Here is a 12,150-nt window from a genome sequence, read left to right as displayed (position 1 = left end):
TGGAAAGCTTATTTATTCAGCTATAAATCTGAATTTTGGAATATTGACACTTAAAGCTGGTTTTGAGGTCCAGGGTCACATATGGTTCATTCAGTGGTATATGATAGCAGATTTGTCCTGTCTGCTTGAACTGTCCCTTCGAAGTATTTGGTGTTGATGTGATGTTTTCTTTATGTTGTAGATTCTTTGCCCTAAAGAGACAGAGAGCTCTGAAGACCATGAGGAACCTAATCGTCCTGAAGCATCCAGCATTAGAAGAAAACAGGAGGAGGAATTAGTGCAGAAGTGAGAGGAGGAGATTTTCATGTCACAGTTCCTTAAACTGAAGTTCCTATTTAAGATAGATCTGCAGAACTACCAACTGATATTTCGCTCATAATTTCTCTTCAAATTTAAAAATCTCTTCTCTTTATAAAACCAGCATGATGGAATCCATCAACTATCTAATAACAATAGTAATAAACATATATATTAAAGTAAGTGTGTGTGTTTACTGATTCTAGTTGACTGTTAAGTGTATTTATGGATATTTATTGATTGATGTTTAAGAGGAACAATGTTTTCTGTTCATATTGTTGCATGTTATGTAACTTCTTTGGCCAAAAAGTGAAAAGACAATGCATTTTCTTTGACTTTGACGTGAGTGTCTGTGTTTGTTTGGGGGCTTCAGGTCTAGTTTTGAGGAGGTCCCACCATCTCCTGTCAGCAGGACTTCCTCTGTGTCAGTCCCAGAAAAGGAAGAAGTCACAGAGGTCCCAGAAGTTTCCAGTTCAGATGACCTTCGACCCTTGCACACCAGCCCTGACCCCAGCTTTGGTGCTGAGGTGAGAAATGTTAAGATGGATGGCAGACTGTTGATATGGCTTATAAAAGCAAACATACTAACATAATGACTTGATGTTTTTAGGGCGTGCTCCGCCTCCACCTGCTGGAAGCTGAAGATCTGGTCGCAAAGGACAACATGATGGGAGGGATGGTGAAGGGGAAGAGCGACCCGTATGTCAAGATCCATATCGGAGACACAGTCTTTAAGAGTCATGTGATCAAGGAGAACCTTAACCCCACCTGGAACGAGATGTATGAGGTGCGTTTAGGTCCTCAGATGTTGTTTTAGAGACTACTAAACATGGTTTTCAAAATAATAACAATGCTTTTTCCAGCTGGTTATGACCTCCAGGTCGACCTCTGATGTCCTTGTGGAGGTTTTCGACAAGGATATGGACAAAGACGACTTTTTAGGGAGGTATGTGGCCGTGTTTTATTGCCAACTAAAACTAAAGTTATTAAAAAAACCTTTGCGTTAATTGAAATAAAATATAAATATTAGATGAAAAATGTAAACAAAAATTTGAAATGATGCCTTGTTTAGTTGAAAGGCTAAAATGACTTTAAAACTGAAATTATAAAATAATTATATATATATATATATATATATATATATATATATATATATATATATATATATATATATGTGTGTATGTGTATATATATATTTTATATGTATATATATATATATTTATGTGTGTATATTTATATATATATATATAGATATATATATATATATATATATATATATATATATATATATGTATATATACATATATATACATAATAACTAAATAAAAAATAATAATAAGTATATACAGTATAAGCAGTGAAAATGCAAATTAAAATTAACATTAAAAAAATGGAAATATAAAAGCTAATTTAAACCGTTTATTACTCGTCCATGTTATGTAATGCATATTTGCATATTAATTTTGCTTGGCCACAGGGTGAAAATCAGCTTACAGGAGATCATTCAGTCCCAGCTGACTGACAAAGTGAGTGCTTCATCGCTGATCTCTTTCCTCATTCTCTTTAATGTATTTATTTTGAGCAATTTAGAGTTTGATTAAATTAAACTGGCATTTACAGAGCATTGCTAATAAGTTTACTGGTAAGGTGAGAAAGTGTCATATTAGTAATTCAGTGGTATTGTTGGTTTTTGATTATTCATTTCTGAATAGATAATGTTTTTATGTAATGATTTATGTAATTTCATTGTTTTCTTTCTCTGTGTGTCAGTGGTTTTCTCTGAGTGACGTCAAACATGGCCAGGTTCATATGATTCTGGAATGGCTGCCTACAGTCACACAACCTGACAGACTACAGAAGGTCATCATTAAATTTATATGTTATGTTATGTTATGTTATGTTATGTTATGTTATGTTATGTTATGTTATGTTATGTTATGTTATGTTATATGTTTTATTTATTTAATGGATTTATTTCAAGAACCTCCTGAAATTTTAAGCGATTCTATAATATTTCAGTTAAAAAAATAAATGTAATGACTATTTTTTTTTATGATCAGAGTAAAGTGTTATATTTGAAGGTTTCTTTTTAATATTAAATTGTTTAATTTAAAAATATTGACTTTACATATTTGTGTCATATTTTGAATAAATATATTTATATAATTTAGTGTGCTATTTTTGGAGTTTGCTTTTTCATGTTACTTGTCAGGTGAGACTTGTGATGTATGTATGCACCGGGTCAAGATTAGTTTACCTTTCAGTAAAAATAATGAATTCATTTAAAGTCATTTTGCATTAATGATTAATTAATTGAATTACTTATTTGCATGTTAGATCAGGATAAATTGTTACATTTGATGTCATGGTTTTAAAATTAAATAATCAAAAATATTATTTCAGTGCATTAATTATTCATTTCTTAGTATGTTTAATGTGAATGTATTTTTATACAGTTTAATTTGGTGTTTTCTTTTCTTCAGTTTAATCTCTTTTCTTGTTTTCTTTATGCCAGGCTCTGCAGTTACAGTCAGAGCATTCGTACCAGAACAAATCTGTGGCGTCAGCAGCTCTGTTCTTCATCCTCTTGGAGAGAGCTCATGACCTGCAGGTACGTCTTACAAGCATCATCACACCACAAATACAGTTACACTATATTGGACAGAATTGTGGTAATACTGTGTCATGTGTGCAGCTAAAGAAGAGTGGAAAGGAGCCTAAAGCGGCTGCAGAGCTGGTGTTGGGGGACATTTCTTATAAAACCAAGGTGGGAATTTGTGCCTTTTGTAAAGATGAAGTCTTGTGTCAGTTTCTGACCCTTAATATCAGCCACTTCTTTGCTGGTCTGTTTAAAGGTGTGTGAGCGCTCCACGTCTCCCGAGTGGAGTGAAGCTTTTCACTTCCTCATTCACAACCCTACAGAGGAAATTCTTATTATAAAGGTAAAATAGATGGAATTATTGTGCTTGCTACTTTTATTACACATTACATTGGTTATTTATAATATTGTATAATATAGTAATTAATGATCTCATTATTAGTCTTATTTTATGCACATTCAAAATCATATATATATATATATATTTTATAATAAAATGTATTTAAATATGATGGAATATTAAACATGATGATGGTGATTAAAATTGTAATACATTTTAAGTTATTATAATGTATTTAAATGTAAATTAATAATTAAAAATAATATATTTTAAATAATAATAATAGTACTAGTAATAATAGTAAAAATATTACTACTACTAATGATGATAATAATACTTTTTATTATTATTATTATTATTTAAATAAATATAATTTATGTATACCACATATTCAGAGACTATTTTAAATATTTGTACTTTTAATATATTATTATTTGTATTATTTATGATGATATTATTAAATAATTAGAAATATATCATATTATTATATATGATATTATTTGTCACACTGCTGGACCATTTAGAAAAAGGTGACTAGAGTTTACACTTTCTCATGTATTTTTAGACCGATTTTAACATGATTTTTCAATATTGATATAGTCCATGGACACATTATGCATCAAAAACCCTTATATATGTCGTAATAAACAATCATAATGGATTTTTATTAACTTGGTTCATCTTTTTCTCTCGTTTCACTGTAGCTTTCAAGTGCCTTTGAGCAGCCCTTAGGCTCTGTGGTTCTACCAATCAGAGAGCTGCTTTCAAAACCAGATCTACTGATGGACCAGTGGTTTAGTCTGGATGGAGCAGGTCCTGACAGTCAGATTCTGCTGAGGGCACAACTTAAGGTCAAACAATGATTCTTATTGCTTTTTCTAAATTGTACTTTAATTACCTTTAATAATGACCTTTTTCAAATTGTCATTTCAGTTCATAAAATAAAAAAATATGTATATTGTATATGTGGATATGTGGATATATATGGATCTCTTGCAATTAGTTACATGTTGGTGTGTCAAATCTAGACCATAAGAAATGTATAAATGGCAAAATTACTCTACTTTAATTTCAGATTTTGGACTCAAGTTTTGGACACAAGTGTCCTTCATCGTAAAAAGCCTGTTGTTGAAGAGAAGAGCGTTCGGTGAGTGAACAGCATGAAGAAAAAGCACCAGTCACTGTTGAGCACTCACACACACAAAAACACAGCTTGACACTGAGGTGTGTGTATAAAGCATAACTCACTTGAAGATTTTATTTTAATAGATAATTAATTTTATATAATATTTTATTTTAAGTATTTGAATCATAATGACATTATTTTAATTTTAATGTAATACATTATATTATAAATGATTTCATTTCTTAAATTATTTAGTTGAATTTAATTTATTCAATTCATTTTAATTATTTTAATTTTATTTAATTACGTTTTTTTTTTTTTTTTTTTTTAAACAGTATTTCAGATCCATTATATATATTACATTAAACTACTTTTTGGAGAAAAAAAAATTGATTAAAAAATTATTAAATATGGTACAATAAATGTTAAAAGTGAATGATGAAAAAGCTTCCTTTTAAATGATTTGCTCATTAAAGAAACTGTTGCCAGAGTTAATTTTGTATAATTCAGATACTATCGTGGTGTTTGTATTATTTTTAAAAATTTAATTAAAATTAGTTTAAAATTTAAATTAAAATTAAATTAAATTTATGCATTTAGCAGACGCTTTTATCCAAAGCGACTTACACTGCATTCAGGCTATCAATTAGGTATCAATTTTTACCTATCATGTGCTCCCAGGGAATCGAACCCCCAAACTTGCGCTTGTTAATGCAATGCTCTACCACTTGAGCTACAGGAACACAAAGTTTAAGTTTTAGTAATTTTGTCGTCTGTTTTTGTCATTGTTCAGACTAGTTTTTTTATGTCTACATAGTTTTTACTTCAGTTTTAGTTTTCAAGTTAAACTAAATGAAGATGAGAAATGTTGCTTTAGCAGCTAACAGGAATAAAAAGGTCAGTGTACTTTTGCATCCATTCATTTTTCGATTTTAACTCAGACATGAAATACACAACATGCGGCTTTTCTTTAATGGTTCAAACACCGATGAATAGAATAAGCAGACACAAACTAATTTCCATTATTCAAAATTCGTTTTTCATTAAAAATATAAAAAATTACATAAAGCTTGTCTTTTTAATGTATATAAACGTTAAATTTAATTTCTATACACTCTCTATACAGATGCTTTTTGAAAATGTTTATTAAAGGAGCAAAGAGTCATGAACAAAAATCTGAAAAGAAGTGAGTATTTTACTTTTTCGAGCAGCATCTTGTGTGTACGGTTCTACTTTCAGTTTTGGTTTTCAACATAGCATTTAAAAATACAACAACAGTTCTTTTTTTTATTTTTTTCATAATGGTTAAAAAACGAAAAACAAATGGATGAAAAGTGCACAGACCATAAATGAAGTTAATTTTTAGTTTTTTTATATATTTTATTCTATTTAGATTAACATATATTTTGACAAACGTAAAGTTTTTTTTAATTGTTTTACTTTCAATAACTATAATAACTCTGATTGTTGCTTATCATTTACAGGATCTCAGCAATGTTCCTGATTCCACTATCAGTGAGGGTGGATACATGGAACCAGTCAAAACATTTGGATCAGCCCATGAAGAGCACAGACACATGGACAAACCAGAAGAGCAGTGAGTTCAAGATTTGAGATGGTTTTTTTAATATATATCATATAAAATTGTTAATATAAAAATCATAATAATGATGGGTCATCATATACAGATTGATTAATGTGTGTTTGTTCATGCTAAACAGGTCTCCCAAGAAGGTTTCTCCCAGTGTCCCTGCAGAGGAGTCAAAAGTCTCTAGCTCTACAGACGTACGACCTCAAAAAACGAGCCATGACCCCAGCTTTGGCACCAAGGTGAGTGTTATCTTTTTGCTTAGGTTCCGTGGTCAGTCTTAGGATGCTGGAACATGTCCTACTGGGCAGGATCACATTAGAAAAAGTTATTATTGTTTAATATCTGTCCCATAGGGGGTGCTGCGCATCCATCTTTTGGAAGCTCAGGATCTGGTAGCGAAGGACAACATGATGGGAGGGATGGTGAAGGGCAAGAGCGACCCGTATGTCAAGATCCATATCGGGGAGACAACCTTTAAAAGTCACGTGATCAAGGAGAACCTCAACCCCACCTGGAACGAGATGTATGAGGTGGGAATGCTGGGAAATGTAGTTTGGAAAAATCAAGGCGTCACAGAAATTACTTTATGAGACATTAATAGTTCCCATTTTTATTTACTAGATGGTTCTGAGACCTGATAATAATCTAGATGTGAAGTTTGAGGTCTATGATAAGGATTTTGAATCTGATGACTTCCTTGGAAGGTTAGTACATCTACAACCACTATTACTCAATAAAGCGCAAGTCTTAAGAAACCAGATTTTTTTGCATTATCACATAATTTTTTGGGACAACTAGGCACATTCCCCCTCCATTTCATATATATCATGGTAGTATTTGTTTTCAATTTATGTTTATGATTTAAAAAAAGAAAAAACAATGTAGGCCTACTACAGTAAAATATGTAAATAAATAATTAAATTAAAAAAGTAAAACTATTTTTACTGTTGATTTTGGGGTGAAATATGCCCCAGATAAATGTTCATGAAATTTACTCTAAACACACACACAAAAACACTTCATTTCAGATAATATATTCATAAAACAAATTACATTTTACTTTGTCTTCATGTGTGTTCAGGTTCAAGCTCAAACTTGGTCATATCATCAGTTCCCAGTATGATGATGAAGTGCGTATCAACACATTTGGCTCTGATTTGTAAGAACACAACACAGTGAGCACTTTAATCATTTCCTGCTGCCTTTTCTTTTCCAGTGGTTTACTTTGAATGATATAAAACACGGTCGAGTCCATGTGGTGCTGGAATGGCTTCCCACCTCAACACAACGGGAAAGACTGGATCAAGTCAGTTTTTCATGAAGACACACAGAGTCTGTCGATTATTGTTTTCTATAAAATTGACTCAGTGCTAAAAGTTGTCTTTTTAACTAGGTCATGCAGATGCAAAGCTCTCAGACCTACCAGAACAAGTCTGTGCCGTCAGCAGCGTTGTTGTTTATTCATTTAGAAAGAGCTCATGATCTGCCTGTGAGTCTATATACTTCTATACACTACATATACACATGTATGTATTTCTATTAATTATGAGTATCACTGTATGTATATTTATTAGAAATTATTGTATATTTACTAGAAATTGTCTTTATTACATCTCTATAAAGTATTTAAATGACTGTAAGTGTAATGAAAGTTCTGTTAATAATTCTTGCTGGCTGTCTTGGCATCTAGTTGAAGAAAAGTGGAAAGGAGCCCAAAGCTGCTGCTGAACTTGCACTTGGAGCAACATCTTATAAAACCAAGGCAGGAGAATTGATCTATAATAGCAATAATGCAGTACTATAAAAAGTCATGTGGCATTTATTTGTAATATTGTAATATATTTAATTTCTTTGTTCTGTGCTCTCTCATGTAAAGGTGTGTGATCGATCAACTTCTCCTCACTGGAATGAAGCATTTGACTTTCTGGTTCACGACCCCAAAAAGGACATACTTGTCATTAAGGTGAGGATATTTTAGCCTGAAATGCAGTTGATATCATTTTGTGAAGATTAGATGCAATGAATATTAAACTAATAATCAGTAACTGCAATATATGATGATATATATTTAAAATTGTTATTATTGTATACACAGTGCAGAGCCTTAGTGTCTTTTAAGTACATACTTAGCATGCTAAAAAATACATCAGCAAACCTAAACTAACTTGCTCTGCATGACAGTAGTTGACCTCAAAGAGAAACTGATTGTAGAAGAAGAGTTTACACTAATTTGCGCCCCTTGTGGAGGCACAAGAATGCAACAGGTATTTGTGTTTAAACTAGAAGGGTTTCTGTGTTAAGCTTCAGGTCTTAAATTCTGATTATTTCAGACTCTCATTTGATTTATTGTCATTCTGAGCAGATCTCAAGTGCCTGGGACCAACCCATGGGCTCTTTGGTTCTACCAATCAGAGAGCTGCTTTCAAAACCAGATCTACTGATGGACCAGTGGCTCGATCTGGATGGAGCTTCACCAAAGAGCCAGATCCTACTCAGGGCACAGCTGAAGGTGAGAAAACTTGAGCCATCTTCACTCATTTTGATCATATTTGAGCACAAGATGTTTAGTTTAACTACTTTTTCTGTTTTATCCAGATCTTGGATTCAAAAATGGCCGCCTTACTAGCCATGGGTTCAGGTCCCGTGTTGCGTAATAAGCAGACGGCCACCACTGGTCAGATCAAAATCTCCCTGACCTTCCAGAAGAAGTTGACCGTGATCATCCATGCATGCAGGTCTGGTGTGATTATAAACCCTTTTGACTCATTTCAAGTTTAGAATCGCCTGTGTAAGTCTGAAGTTTGAGGGGAAGTGAGGACGTTCTGTGATTGTGTTTTTTTAGGGGTCTGGTTACATCATCCAAGGACAGCTTAGACACCTACGTCTCCCTCATTCTGCTGCCGGATAAAAGCAAGGCCACGAAAAGAAAAACAAGTGTGAAGAAGAAAAATCTGAACCCAGAGTTCAATGAAAGGTTTGGAGACGTGTGTGTGGGTGTGTGTGTGTGTGTGTGTTGTTCATGAATAAGGGAGATTCAAGTGAAGTGTTATCAGTTCTGTGCACTACGTACTATGGTAATACTTTACTTTTGCATTGGAGCACCATCTAAACATAATTATTTAGTAGCATATCAGAATACTATAAAGATAAGGGTGTGTTTAATTAATTTTTATATATTGCATTGTGTAAATCTTGTCTTTTGATTTTATGATCTGAAATGTGTTTGCATTTCAAATGGGTTTATCAGACCTTGACCCAGTAAGTGTGTGTCATAAACTGGAATGATGTTCTGCAGGTTTGAGTTTGATATGAGTGTGGAGGACGCTCAGAGACGAGAGCTCAGCGTTTGTGTGAAAAACGCTTCCACGTCCTTCATGAACCGAGACAAAGACTTGATCGGACAGGTCAGTCTGCCTGGGCTCACGTCAGCTATACAGGCACAAAAAAATGAAAAATAAAACTTTCTCCTTGTCCATTTAAAATATCTACACATTCTGACACTCTGTGCACAAAATTGTGTAAGACATAAAGAATTGTTTTCAGAGAATTTATTTTGAATTATGAGTTACTTTTTTTGTATTCTTTGTATTAAATATAAATCTTAAGTGCACATTAATTTTTTTAAAATATATATTTATTTAGATATTTTTAGTGTAAAGCAAGACAAAAAAAAATGTCATATGATTTTGTGCCATGAACAAATAACAGAATTTTATTTTATCTCAATGTATGAAGAATAAAATTATTTAAAATTAACTATATAATTTTATTTGTATTAAATTTCAAGAATTTTTATATTATAAATATTTATAATTTAATTTTAATTTATATAGATGTATTTTAAAAAAATATATAAATTAATGTTATTGTTCATATTTATAATATTTATAATTTTACAATTTTGAATTTATACAAATTTATTTAAAAATAAAATTATATACATTCATTTTAAGTTAATTTTATTTGTGTTCAATTGTATATTTTAATGTTTATAATTTTTTATTATACTTATATTAATAATATTTATTTCATTTAATAACCATATTATTATTTAAATATTGTAGTGTTTAATGTATTGTTGATTTATTCTTGTAGGTGCAGATAGACCTGGGACATGTTGACTTAATCGCTGGAGTCACAGAATGGTTAGTTTTGGTGCTTTTAATACACAAACATACAAATATTTTCCCATGGAATAACTGTATTGTGTATATGTATTATTTATTTTGTTCTGATATCTGTTTAACTTCTTCAGTGACAGAATTTTTATTTTTGGATGAACTGTTCCTTAATTTTTTTTTCTCTCTGTCAGGTTTGATCTAAAAGAAGAGCAGAGCTGAACACAATGCTCTTGACCTGAGCACTTCACAGCCAACCTTGAACCTCTTCCTGAAGTTCATCAGGTTAACTTCGCTGTCGTGTATCCCTGCCAATGCTTCCCTTCCCTCTTTTTTTTATTACTTCACAAACACACATATTTCTTCTCTCCATCTGTTTATTTATCAACAGATGATTTCTGAGTGACCAGTTCATGTGATAAATATGAAAGATCTTTGTGGTTTGAACATATTGCTGCACTGAGTATTATATCAGAGCTGATATATAAATTGGTTATATCTGTAAAGTCTATCTGGAAAGAATCTCGTCTTTCTGTGCAGGTTGCATGGACGTCACATTTGTGTTTAAATTTAGAAGAAAATGGATTTTAAAATGAGTTTTTAAAGCAAAGAAATATATTTGTTTTTATTAAACGTCAGGATACGATATGAAATCTTGTTTAAATGTTCAAATTCATGAAGGATTATAATTGACAGATCTTTGTGCACCAAAAATATAAAGTGGTTTTATTTAGAAAGTCTACATATCACCACCTAAACACTTTATTTAAGATGACTTATGTGCTGTTACCACTGCAGATCTCTACAATCATAGTGTTGCGTTTCGACATATAGCTGCTGTTTACACATGGATGTGTCTTATGTAGCTTCTGCAGTACATTGTGATGCCAAATATCTAGAAAATCACTTTTTTTTTTTTTAGCCAAAAGTATGTTATTAAAGCTTGCTTGTTACATTGTGTTCATTTTAAAAGTCATTTTTTATTTACAGTCATTTATGTTGCCAAAAACTGCCAGGTCTATTCTTAGGGCTCCCATACTTGTGAAAACCTTTGAATTGAATCCCAGGCTTGCAAAAATCATGTAACATAAAGTGTTAAAGTCTCAAAAATTTCTAAAGTGAGTGTAAATTTCTGGTTACGCTTTGACAATGGGTTTCAGAGTCATATGCATTGAATCAAATGCATTGAGCTGCATTCAGAGCATTTTTGATTCATTTTTTTCTCTTTGGAGACTTTTGTAAACCATGTATGGTTGTTTAAATCACTTAATTCCAAGGATTGGTATCTGAGTTACAAAAGAAACTCCAGTAATGTCTAAAATGATTTGAATGATACTTAACCACTAATAGCTGGATATCGTGATAATGAACAATTAGAAAAGTCATGGAAATTGATTAGTTAAAAGGGTGGGAGCCCTGTCCAAGGTCTAGACCGAATGCAAATGCCTTTTGCTCAACTTTATTCATTTTTTTCATGATTTGGTTTTTATAATATACTTCTTTATACAAACTACCATTCAAAAGTTTGGGGTCAGCAAGATTTTTTTTAATTAATACTTTTATTCAGCATGGACACATTCCATTGATAAAGTTGGCACTAAAGACATTTATAATGTTGCAAATCATTTCTATTTCAAATAAAGGCTGTTCTTTTGAACTTTCTACTCACCAAAGAATCATAAAATAATCAGTTAACTATACTTTTTAATAAATAAATGGAAACCTTGTGAGAATAAAAAAAATCCTACAGACCCTAAATAGTTGAACTGTAGTGTACAGTATTTTTTCTTGTCATAGGTTTTACTTTACTAGTTGGAGTTCATATTTTGCATTCCATTTGTTTTCTATCATTGTGTGCATGTTACACTTTTATTCCCACAATTTTTATATTCTACATTAAAACATGCTGTAATGTGTTGAGTTTTATGTGCAAATTAGTAAATACCAAAGAACCAAACCATGCTACAGATGATGTTCAGCTGAGCAGCACTACTCGTACTGTCACACTTCTGCATGTATTGTCTCATATTCACAGCTGTCAATAAAACAGTTATGGCATCAGAATGTTGTCAGAAGCCT

The 12,150-nt window shown here is 31.7% G+C and overlaps 1 pseudogene; it reads left to right on the top strand.

Annotated features, from left to right (window-relative positions):
• Window positions 1-12,132, top strand: part of LOC109107340 — a 31,244-nt pseudogene extending 19,112 nt beyond the window's left edge.
• Window positions 12,133-12,150: the final 18 nt, after the last annotated feature.

Source organism: Cyprinus carpio, chromosome A6 (assembly GCF_018340385.1).
Source record: "Cyprinus carpio isolate SPL01 chromosome A6, ASM1834038v1, whole genome shotgun sequence".
In the NCBI taxonomy this organism is placed as follows: domain Eukaryota; kingdom Metazoa; phylum Chordata; class Actinopteri; order Cypriniformes; family Cyprinidae; genus Cyprinus; species Cyprinus carpio.
Note: the sequence above shows the minus strand (reverse complement) of the source record. Positions and strands in the feature narration are given on the sequence as shown.